Raw genomic sequence first — 10,596 nt, forward strand, 5'->3', positions numbered from 1 at the left:
TGTCTTGTCAACTCTATTTCCAAAGATATATTTTCAATCTGACAACTTTTTCCATCCCCGTTTCATTATCATACTTCAGATCAACTGCATCTCTTTATATACTCATCTGATATTTAAAAAGTAAACCCATCCAAGTCACCCTCTGACTTAAAACACACAATGATTTTTCATTATGCTTAGAAAAAAAATCTACAAGGTCTGAGTGTGCTGATCTCTCTGCTCTCATGTAACACAGCCTTCTTGCTGGTTCTACTGAGGTTCACTGGCATCCTTTCTCTTTCTTTCACAAATAGTGCCTTTCTTGACAGGAATCTTCTGGCATCTTCTCACTCTTTCAATCTTAGCTCATCTCTCATCTCCTCAGAAAGGCCTTCCCTAAGCACCATATATAAAGTACGGTTCCCAGTTAAGCTCTCTTAAATCACCGCATGTATTCCTTTTGAACCATTTCTCAAACTGCAAACATTTTGTTTCACTATTTATTATCTTTTGCTTTGCCTCCACTAAATAGATTTCATACACTTAGGTGGGAACCATGTTTGACTCATAAGTATTTTAGGGCCTACCATCTCCTAGTAGTTTGAAAAATTATTTGTTGAATATTGAATACATGAATGATTGCTTCTTCCTCAATACATTTTCCAAACTGAAACCAGAGGTATCTTTCTAGAGCACAAGCTAGGTCTGTCCCTCCACCTTTGAAAACACTTTGTTGGCTTTCCATTACCCCAGGATACAAGCTCTTCAAATTCTGGCTTCTGCTTTCCTTTCCTTCCTCTCATCCCTCCAAATTCTTCTTGTTCAACTTGATCCACCCGAATTATCAACAGTTCCATAAATGCCAGCTGTCCTCTGGTCCTCAGCTTTTTCTTATTTTTTTACTTTAATAAGACCATTCTGGGGGGTCCTTCAAGATGGTGGAGGAGTAAGACATATATACACTACCAAATGTGAAATAGCTAGTGGGAAGCAGCCGCATGGCACAGGGAGATCAGGCTCGGTGCTTGTGACCACCTAGAGGGGTGGGATAGGGAGGGTGGGAGGGAGATGCAGGAGGTAGGAGATATGGGCATATATGTATATGTATAGCTGATTCACTTTGATATACAGCAGAAACTAACACACCATTTTAAAGCAATTATACTCCAATAAAGGTGTTTAAAAAAAAAAAAGACCATTCTTCTCTTCCCCTTTACTGGCTAATCTAGACTTTTTTGAAAACTCTCACCTTTGGCATCTACCACTGCACCCAGCTTTCCGTGACCCTAGGTGTAAGTCTTTTCCCATGTGCTCCCCTAGCTCTCTTTACCCACTGTTGAATAATAGCTGCCAAATATATCCAGATCGTAATCCCTGGAACGTGTGAATGTTACCTCAAATGACAAAAGGGACTTTGCAAACGTGATTACATTGAGGAGATTATCTTGGATTTTGGAGATGGCCTTAAATGTAATCACAAGTGTCCTTAAATAGGGAAGAAGAGGGAGATTTTACTACAGAAGAAAGAGAATATGTGACCAAGGAAGCAGAGACAGATTTGAAGATGCTATGCTGCTAGCTCTAAAATGGAGGAAGGAGAATGAAGGAAATTCAAAGAATGCCAGGAAATGCAAAGAATACAGCTCTAGAATTGGAAAAGGAAAGGAAACTGATTCTCACCTCAGCACCTCCAGAAGGGACCAGTTCTGCTGATAACTGGACTTTAGCCCAGTGAAACTGATTTTGGACTTCTGGCCTCCAGAACTGAAAAAGAATAAATTTTTATTGTTATAACGTAAATAGGGAACAAATAAACCCACCTCTTTCACAGTTTTAGCTCCTTGTCTAGCAATTACCTAGCTCTTGGTCTGTGTTCTCCACTAGACTTTTAACTTTTGAGGACAAGAATTACGTCTTCTTCACAGTGGCTGTCAATGAGCCTATCAGAATGCCTGCCGCAAACCTGCTCAAATTGCTATTTCTTGAATACTGTTAAATAAATTATGGCATTTCTTCATAATAGAATATGTATATATCATTAACATGGAATTATAGAAAAATATTTAATGTCATTACAATGTGATAATACAGTTAGTGAAAATTGTGTTTCCTAAAATTTCTACACTGCAATTCAAAATTTATAAATTACATAGGTACTTAGAACATTTGTAAAGATTAATAACAATAATCTCTATGTGTTGAGATTATGGTTATTTTGTTTAAGCTTCTAAACTATCTGTATTTAAGTTTGCTTCTATAATGAACAGATATTTTCTTTGTAATAGAAAACTATGGTGTTTAAGAAGAAAGATTTCTAACACTATTGAAGCTGACCATGAGTAAATAGCATAGTATTATTATTAAAAAGGTAAACTTGCACAGGATATGAAATTAAAAGCATATTGTATGTTCAAACCGAAAATAATATTACTCATCAGACAATAGTACTGATCTCGGGTGTCTTGGCCTGCAGTGGCTTAAAGCAGGGTTTTGGTTCCCAGCCAGAGATTGAGGTCGGACCCTGGCAATGAGAGCTCCAAATCCTAGCTACTAGACCAGTGGTCAGTGACAAGGCCCTGGCCCTTTGGCTTTGCAGAAAAGAATTCCCACAAATATAAAAGTAGTGAAACAGGTAAAGTGTTTATTAGGAGTAAAAAGAGTACAGTATGTGTGGATAGACACATGGGCAGACTCAGAGAGAGAGTCGCACCCTCGTGGTAGTTTAAATCACTTATATGGGGCATTTCTTCCGGGTTTCCTTTGGCCAATCATTTTGATTTGCCTGGTTCGGAGTCTGTATTTGGTACATCTCAGGACCCTCCTGTTACAGGAAAGAGCTAAATCTGACTATATATTGGATCTGTTTCTTTTACTTTAACCTTTGCTTTCTGCTGCTTTTGTTCACTAAAAGGATACTGTCTATACATAATGGCCTGCCTCAGGGAACCCTGTGCCTCTACCTGAACGTTAAACCAAAGTGCCTTTCTTCAGGGTAACATCAGGACTCTGTCCACCTGTAGATGGCTGCAAGAAAGAAGAAATTAACACATCCCATCCCCGAGGTTGGCCATTCCAGGTGATATTTGCAAAACTTATGACCTTTTTAGTTTACTTCTTCATTTCCTCCCCTTCTCTGTGCTATAAAAGAAACTGGCATCCAAACCCTGATAAGATGGTTACTTTGAGACATTAGTCTGCCATCTTCTCGGTCTTTCTGAATAAAGTCGTATTCCTTGCCTCAACACTTCATCTCTGATTAACTGGCTTGTCGTATGGCGAGCAGAGCGAGCTTGGACTCGGTAACACTCCCGTGAGTGCCCACATCTCTTAGCCAAGATGGATTCCAGCGAAGAGGCCTATGGGTAGCTTGACATCACTCCCCTTTTGACCTCCAAGGAGCTTTTTAGTTGGGAAGGTCTCCTTGACTTCGAGAATGAGGAATATGTGGTCTCTCATCTCTTATCTGGGCAGGTCTCAGCCTCTCCTATCTTCATGTTGGAGTATCAGTCCATAAGGAACAGACTCCAGCTGCTCACCCAGGGGCCCATCTATCTCCTACCTCAGTACAAATTAAAATGTTCATGTATTCAGGTATCATCAGTTTTCTGGACAATTTTACAAATTCTTTAGTCCATTATCAAAAGAGATGAATATGCATTGTCTATAAAAACACAGCATGGTGAAAATGTGCAGATGTTGGAAAATTCATATTAAATTTACTGTGCTGAAAAATCAAGCCAAATAACACAAGATTTGATGTGAAGTGAGGGTATTAGTATTATTTATCAAGAGATATTTATTCAGTTATTTATTACTAGGTCCTGTAGTATCAATGGTAATAAGGAGAGATGTAATATCTGTCCTTAGAGTGCTTACTTTACAGTGGGGCAAAAAGACAACAAACAAAATAAATGTATTAAATAATTACAGATTGTTATAAGAGCTTTAATGACCAAGAGGAAGTAGTAATAGTGAGTTAGCAGCGGAGACTTACCTTAAAAAGAGTAATTAATAAAAAGGTGTCATCAAAATTGAATCCTAAATGAGAAGCAGGAACTAGCCTTGCTAGGATATGACCATTTAGTCTAAGAGAACAAGAAATGCAAAATCTCTGAGATGGAAAGCATGGCTTTTTCTGAGCAATGGGAAGGAGGTCTGTGTGACTGAAACAGTATACAAGATGGAGTAGTGGGGAACAAGGTCATACAGGGCTTTACAAGTGTCAAGGAGGTGGAAATTTCCCCTTCTGCCCCTCCTGAGTTCTTGTGGCAGGACTAATAATAAAATTGACACAAGAAAGCATAAGAAAAGAAACAAATTTTAATCAAGTGCACAGAGGTCTCATAGAAATGGGACAAAAGAAGGGACCAAAGCAGGCAGCATTTATATGTTTTAGAAAAAGAAACAATGAATTTATGAGGACAATGAAACTTAGGCTTTAAGTGCTTAATTAGTAAGGAATTTAAGCAAAGTTTGTGCTTGGGTAGCAAATTAGTAAAGAAGTAAAAAGACTTGTTTATACAGGCTTCTCTGCCCTGAATTCCTTGATCTCTGGTGATAAGGGATTCCATCTCCAGATGCAGGGAGAAAACCTTTCATATGAGAGATTTATTTCCTGCTTTCAGGGAGACAGAGAAGAGGGTCAAAGTGCTCCTCCTGCATCAGCCATTTTCTAAATAACTTTAATTCAAAATAACCAACAGGCCATTGAGACATATTTTGGGGTGGCCTACTCTGGGCCCCAGTATAGGCCATGGGAGGGAGTGTGTGCATATAATCTCAAATGCAAAGGGAACTTTATGGAGAGTTTTTAGAAGAGTAGTCATGTAATGATTTGAATTTTTAAAAATCACACAGGCTACTACATGCAGATACAGATTTTTAAGGAATTAAGAATGAAGGAAGTGAGACTAGTTAGAAGGCTATTACAGTACAATAGTTCAGTTGGGAGCTGTGTGACTTGGACAAAGGTCTTGGCAGTGAACGTGGAGAGAAGTGGCAGAGTCAAGATACATTTTGGAGATAGAACAGTTGCCAAGAACTGTTTTTGCCATCTTCTTGTACCATCTTATGAATAGCATATTTTTCTCCCCCTCATCAACCCACAGGTGTGATTCCAGCACAAAATGGCTGGTCATTTTTCTCTATGCTGTGGTAAACCTGTCTCACCAAGAAGAAAAAGTCCAAATGAAACAGAACTTTACTGTACTGAATGGCATCTGTCTCGTAGTGGAGCATATGGTTGGTTCAGGCACATTTGTATTCCCACAAGAGGGTCCTTATGCATAATGCCTCCGCTGGGCTTTCTCTGATTATTTGGGTCATCGTTGGACTTTTTTTTTTTTTTTTTTTACTGTTTGGGGCTTTATGTTATGCATAGTTGGGATCATCCATCCAGAAGTCAGGGCAAGCTATGCATATATCTTGGAAACATTTCACGGATTTACTGTCTCATCTGACTTTGGTAATCTTTCTTTTGGTAATCTTTCTTTTGGTAATCTTTCGTTGTGGTGCGCTGGCTCTTCATTGTGGCACGGGGGCTTCTCTCTAGTTTCGGCATGCGGGCTTATTTGCCCAGCGGCACATGGGATCTTAATTCCCTGACCAGTGATCAAACCCATGTCACTTGCATTGGAAGGCAGATTCTTAACCATTGCCCCACCAGGGAAGTCCCTAATGTTTCAAATTTAGCTGAGGGCCTTTCTATTTGTGGAAAGTGGCCATTTGTTTTTCTGATAATATTAATTTTTTTAACATCTTTATTGGAGTGTAATTGCTTTACAATGTGTGTTAGTTTCTGCTGTATAACCAATGTTAAATTTTTTAACTTAAGGTTTTTATCTCCCTGAAAGTTGCATTCATTTATTTCATATCAATTTTACATATAAATTCTATCAAAAATAACTGGTAACTTCAGGTTCATCACCTACTGTCAGTTTATAGTTAAACTATAACTATATAATTATAGTTGATTCTGTTCTGTTCAGTTATGAATCTTCTGTATGTTAAAAACTGTGGGGACATAGAAATAAAATCTTGCTCAATTAGCTTATATTCTACTGAGAGTATGAAATGCATATAAAAGCATAATCAAAAATGATATTCCATCAGAAAAGTATAAACATGTGCTATAATATTTCGAAGATGAGAGAGCTCACATTTGAATTAGGGATCAGAAAAAGTTTCTTAGAGAAGGTGACTATCAAGACATACTTTGAAAGTTTGGATTTTGACAAACAGAAATATAAGGGCATATACAATACAGCATTTCATGTGCAGAAAACATCATAAGCAAAAGTACAAGGATAGGAAAATGAGAGATGTATTCCATGTGAATGGTGTGCCTGGAGTTGTGCAACAGGGTGGACTTAATTTTTTCCACATAAGTAGAAGAGAAGACTGGTAGATCCAGATCAGACATTGGGACCTAACTCTATACATACTTTAGGATCATTTTCAGAACTCAACAAGTCTCTCGAATCATAGGGTAAGGAAGTGTAGAAAAAATAAAAATAGTGTATAAACTACTATGTAACATCTATTTCTTTATCAGTAGAAAGTAGCTTCATTTTCTTAAGTACAGGATTTTTGTTTTTTAAGCAATGGACTTTTATCTTATTGAGAGTTCTTCCTGAACCGATTCTTGCAAGAACTTCTTCCTGTGAGGCAATTAGGATAATGCTGTATTTCAGTCACTATATTAATTTTCTCTACAGACATCTTAATATTTGTTACTGCATGACTGTGAAGTGGGGCCCCAGGATGCAGGATATCTCCATGTATGCAAAGGTCTTGAGCCTCATCTTAATTATATTTGTGGGTGGCTATTTCATTTTTAAAGGTAAAATCAGAAGCTAGGCATATGTAAGTAAATAAACAACCACTAAATACCCACGGAGTAGTTAAATGGATATTAACTACTATATTACGTGAATATTAACCAGCTATGTAATTCTTAGAGACTAAGCTAGAATGTTCTGTAGGCTTTAAGTTAACTAATATCACAGTTCAAAGAAAATATTATGGAGTCTCAGATGTAGTCACTATGAAATATACTGACCACAAAAATAGTAAATTCATCTAACTGTTCAGTGTTCAGTAGCTTTTTCAGCATAATTTTCTCATTTAATCATCAAAATCTGCCTGTGTTACCTAATGGACATTTTAGGAAATCTAAATATAGTTTATTCATAAAATACATCATTAAGGTTTTTTTTTTATTATTCTGACTGTAAGGTCTGAATTCGGAATAGGCAAAATCAAGAATATTTACTTAAGTAGACAAGTTATGTCATAAATATTTTAAAGATAAATATTTACAGGCAACGTTGTCAAAATACACAATTAACAATGATTATTAGAAACAAATTTTCTTTCAAAAGTAAAAGGAATCTGTTAAAACATGATTTGAGAGAATGTCAAAAAGCACCAACAGTTGTCTGTGGCCGAAAAGAATTTCTACAATATGGGGCTTAAAATAGCTTAGTCATTTTACAGAAAAATAAAACAAAGCAAAACAAAACAAAAAAAACCCAAGATCTAAAAATACTCCTTTACTCCTTATGTACCTGTATGTAATGATTTGCAGTAAAAGATTTAACAATATACTTTTATACATATATATTTAGACATATACAGGTATATAAATACATAAATAATTTATACATATAAAGCCTTAAAATAGTAACTGAAAAATATATTAAATAAAGCAATGCATATATATGTTTTCAATGTATATAAATATATTTTCCTAAATGGTAATTATGATATATATATATCATAATAAAGTTACCATTTTGAAACACTATAATAATTTCCTTAATAAACAAACATAAATATCTGCTAAAAAATAAACAACCTGTAGAATATGTAAGGCAAGTGTTATTAACACATTACAGATCAGGAAATGAGAACTGGGAAGATGAAGTGATTTTCTCAAGGTTACCCAGGAAAGGCACGCATTAAACCTTCCATTTGACAAATGCTGGTTCCAGCCTTCGCACAACGCTAAGCATTAGCTATACAAAGACCAAGAGGACATGCGCCTGTCCTTGAGAAGCTGCCTCACCATCTTGAATGCAAGTCTTCGAAATCTTAGATATGTATGAAAAAATCACCATAGCAACAGACTATGGAAAAGGCACTATAATATCAAGTTAGGAGCCCTAGGTTCTAATTTGACTCTAGTAGTTGAGAGCCACTTGAGAAAATTACTGAAACTATGCCAAGTTTCAGTTTTCTCAGCCATTAAATGAGAGTGATCCTGAGGTGGAATTTTTAAGGATCTACCAATAGCAAAAATTCAATGAAAGAGCATTTCAGAATTGGGATTTATAGGTCTAAAGTCAATATTAATACCATTGTGTAATGAATATACCTTTTCTTATGAGCTTGCTACTTTTGTGAGATACCCACTTTTTAAAAACATTCCAATTGTAGTAGCTGTTTTATTTATTATTAATGTACTTTTAAGTCATGAAAATGAGTGCCACCCAAAACTCGGATACCCCCAAATTAAACCAAAACCTTCACAAAATTATTTTTTCAACAAACATGTATTTAACTCTTAGAGGAGAAAAAGAAAAATTAAAAGAAGCATTCTTGCCCTTAAGGAGAGATCAGATTAGGGATAAAAGGAAAAAACCAAAACATAAACAAGTGTCCATAATGTACAGGTCTACAAAAAACAGTCAGGCCTTAGGTGGGGTGAAAAATCTTCACTAAACATGATATGGAAATTAGAAAAAAAACTGACACAAGTTGAACTGAGAGTATGGCCAGGAGAAGGCCAGTTGGCTATTTCCCAAGTGGCCTGACATGGTGTTTTTATATTACCGTATTGAATTTCAGGTTCTAGCGTTCAGTTTTATAAAATCATACATGGATCTTGGCATTAAGCTGAGAGTGGATCCATCCATCAGATGGGTACACACAGATTCTAAGACTGTTAAATAAAATGAGAATGCATTACCAATTTATTCATTAAGGATGAGAAATAGAAATGTCGCTGGGCTTCTATGATTTTTGAGTAACATATTCTTTTCCAATAGTCAGATCTGTGCTGAAACATGAATTATAAGCAAAAGAACACAGAATAAAGGGTTTCTGATCCAACAGAGAAAACATAATCAAGGCTTTAGACTTGAGTACTGTCTCATCCAAGAAATACCGGAGTGGAGACGGCAACGGTTGTTTCTCTGACCCTCTGTCACCATTCTAATTGCTTTATTCTTTAGATATGTTAATACCTCCCAGCAAACTTGCTCTTTTTCAAATTATGATATATCTAAAATGTACAGAATGTAATAAAGTCTCCATGTACCACACATACTAGGCACCATATTTGTTTCAGACATTTTTAAAGAAATAAAATACTATAAATAGAACTATATCCCCATTTCTTTACCTCCCTCCCATCACCTCCACCTTTTTCTTCCCAGAGTAAAAAACTAGCCTGAGGCAAATATTAATTGTCCCGTGCATTTAAAAAAAAATTTTATTTCATATAAGTATATCCATAGAAGTATCATTTTATAATATATACATTTGCAATTTGAGGCTTTCTCTCAACATACATTTTTTGAGATATAACCATGCTGATTTTGTAGAAAAGCAAAATTTCCTACCCCAAAATGGATTATTTTAGGCTGATTTTTTTTAAAGGAACAGAAGACTTGGGGAGTCTTTTTTTTTTTTTTTTTAACCTCCCTCATTAGCTGCCTGAAGTTCTAGGTAGAGGTTCTGTTCCCAGAATAGAGCTAGATTTGGTGGGAGAGAGTAGACAAGGCCTAGAGATCAGCATGTATTCTGTGTCCCATTTTCTCTGCATGGCTCAGCAAATATTTATTTACCAAGGATTTACTTTTCCACCTCCATGTCAATTGCCTTCTTCTCCTTTGAAGTTCCAAACCACTACCCCCAAAATCCTCTTTTGTCTTTAGCTGAAGAGAGTACTTAAGATGAGGGCTTTGGCAATATGGGTGATTCACTCAGTTTTCCTGGGTCTCTCCCACTTAAACATGTTATTAAAATTTTGTTCGATTCTTCCTGCTAATCTGTCTCAGGTCAGTTTAATTCTTAGACCAGCCAGAAGAACCTACAAGGGTAGAGGAAAATTTCTTCCTCCTCAACAATTTCTATGGCACTACTTGGGCATAGTATACAATAGAAAAGCAAACTTTATTTGTTATTTATTATATATATATATATATATATTTTTTTTTTTTCTTTTTTGCCATACGCGGGCCTCTCACTGTTGTGGCCTCTCCCATTGCAGAGCACAGGCTCCGGACGCGCAGGCTCAGCGGCCATGGCTCATGGGCCCAGCCGCTCCGCAGCATGTGGGATCTTCCCGGACCGGGGCACGAACCCGTGTCCCCTGCATCGGCAGGCGGACTCTCAACCACTGCGCCACCAGGGAAGCCCTAATATATATTTTTATTTATTTGTTTGTTTGCTTGTTTATTATATGTTTGTAGGTCAGAAACCTGACACAGATCTCATGAATTTAAAATGTAGCCAATGTATTCCTTTCTAGATCCTCTAGGGAAGAATTCACTAACTTGCCCATTTAGCTTATTACCAGAATGCAGTTCCTAGAAGCTGTAGGACTGAAGT

Source organism: Lagenorhynchus albirostris, chromosome 17, assembly GCF_949774975.1.
Source record: "Lagenorhynchus albirostris chromosome 17, mLagAlb1.1, whole genome shotgun sequence".
NCBI lineage: Eukaryota > Metazoa > Chordata > Mammalia > Artiodactyla > Delphinidae > Lagenorhynchus > Lagenorhynchus albirostris.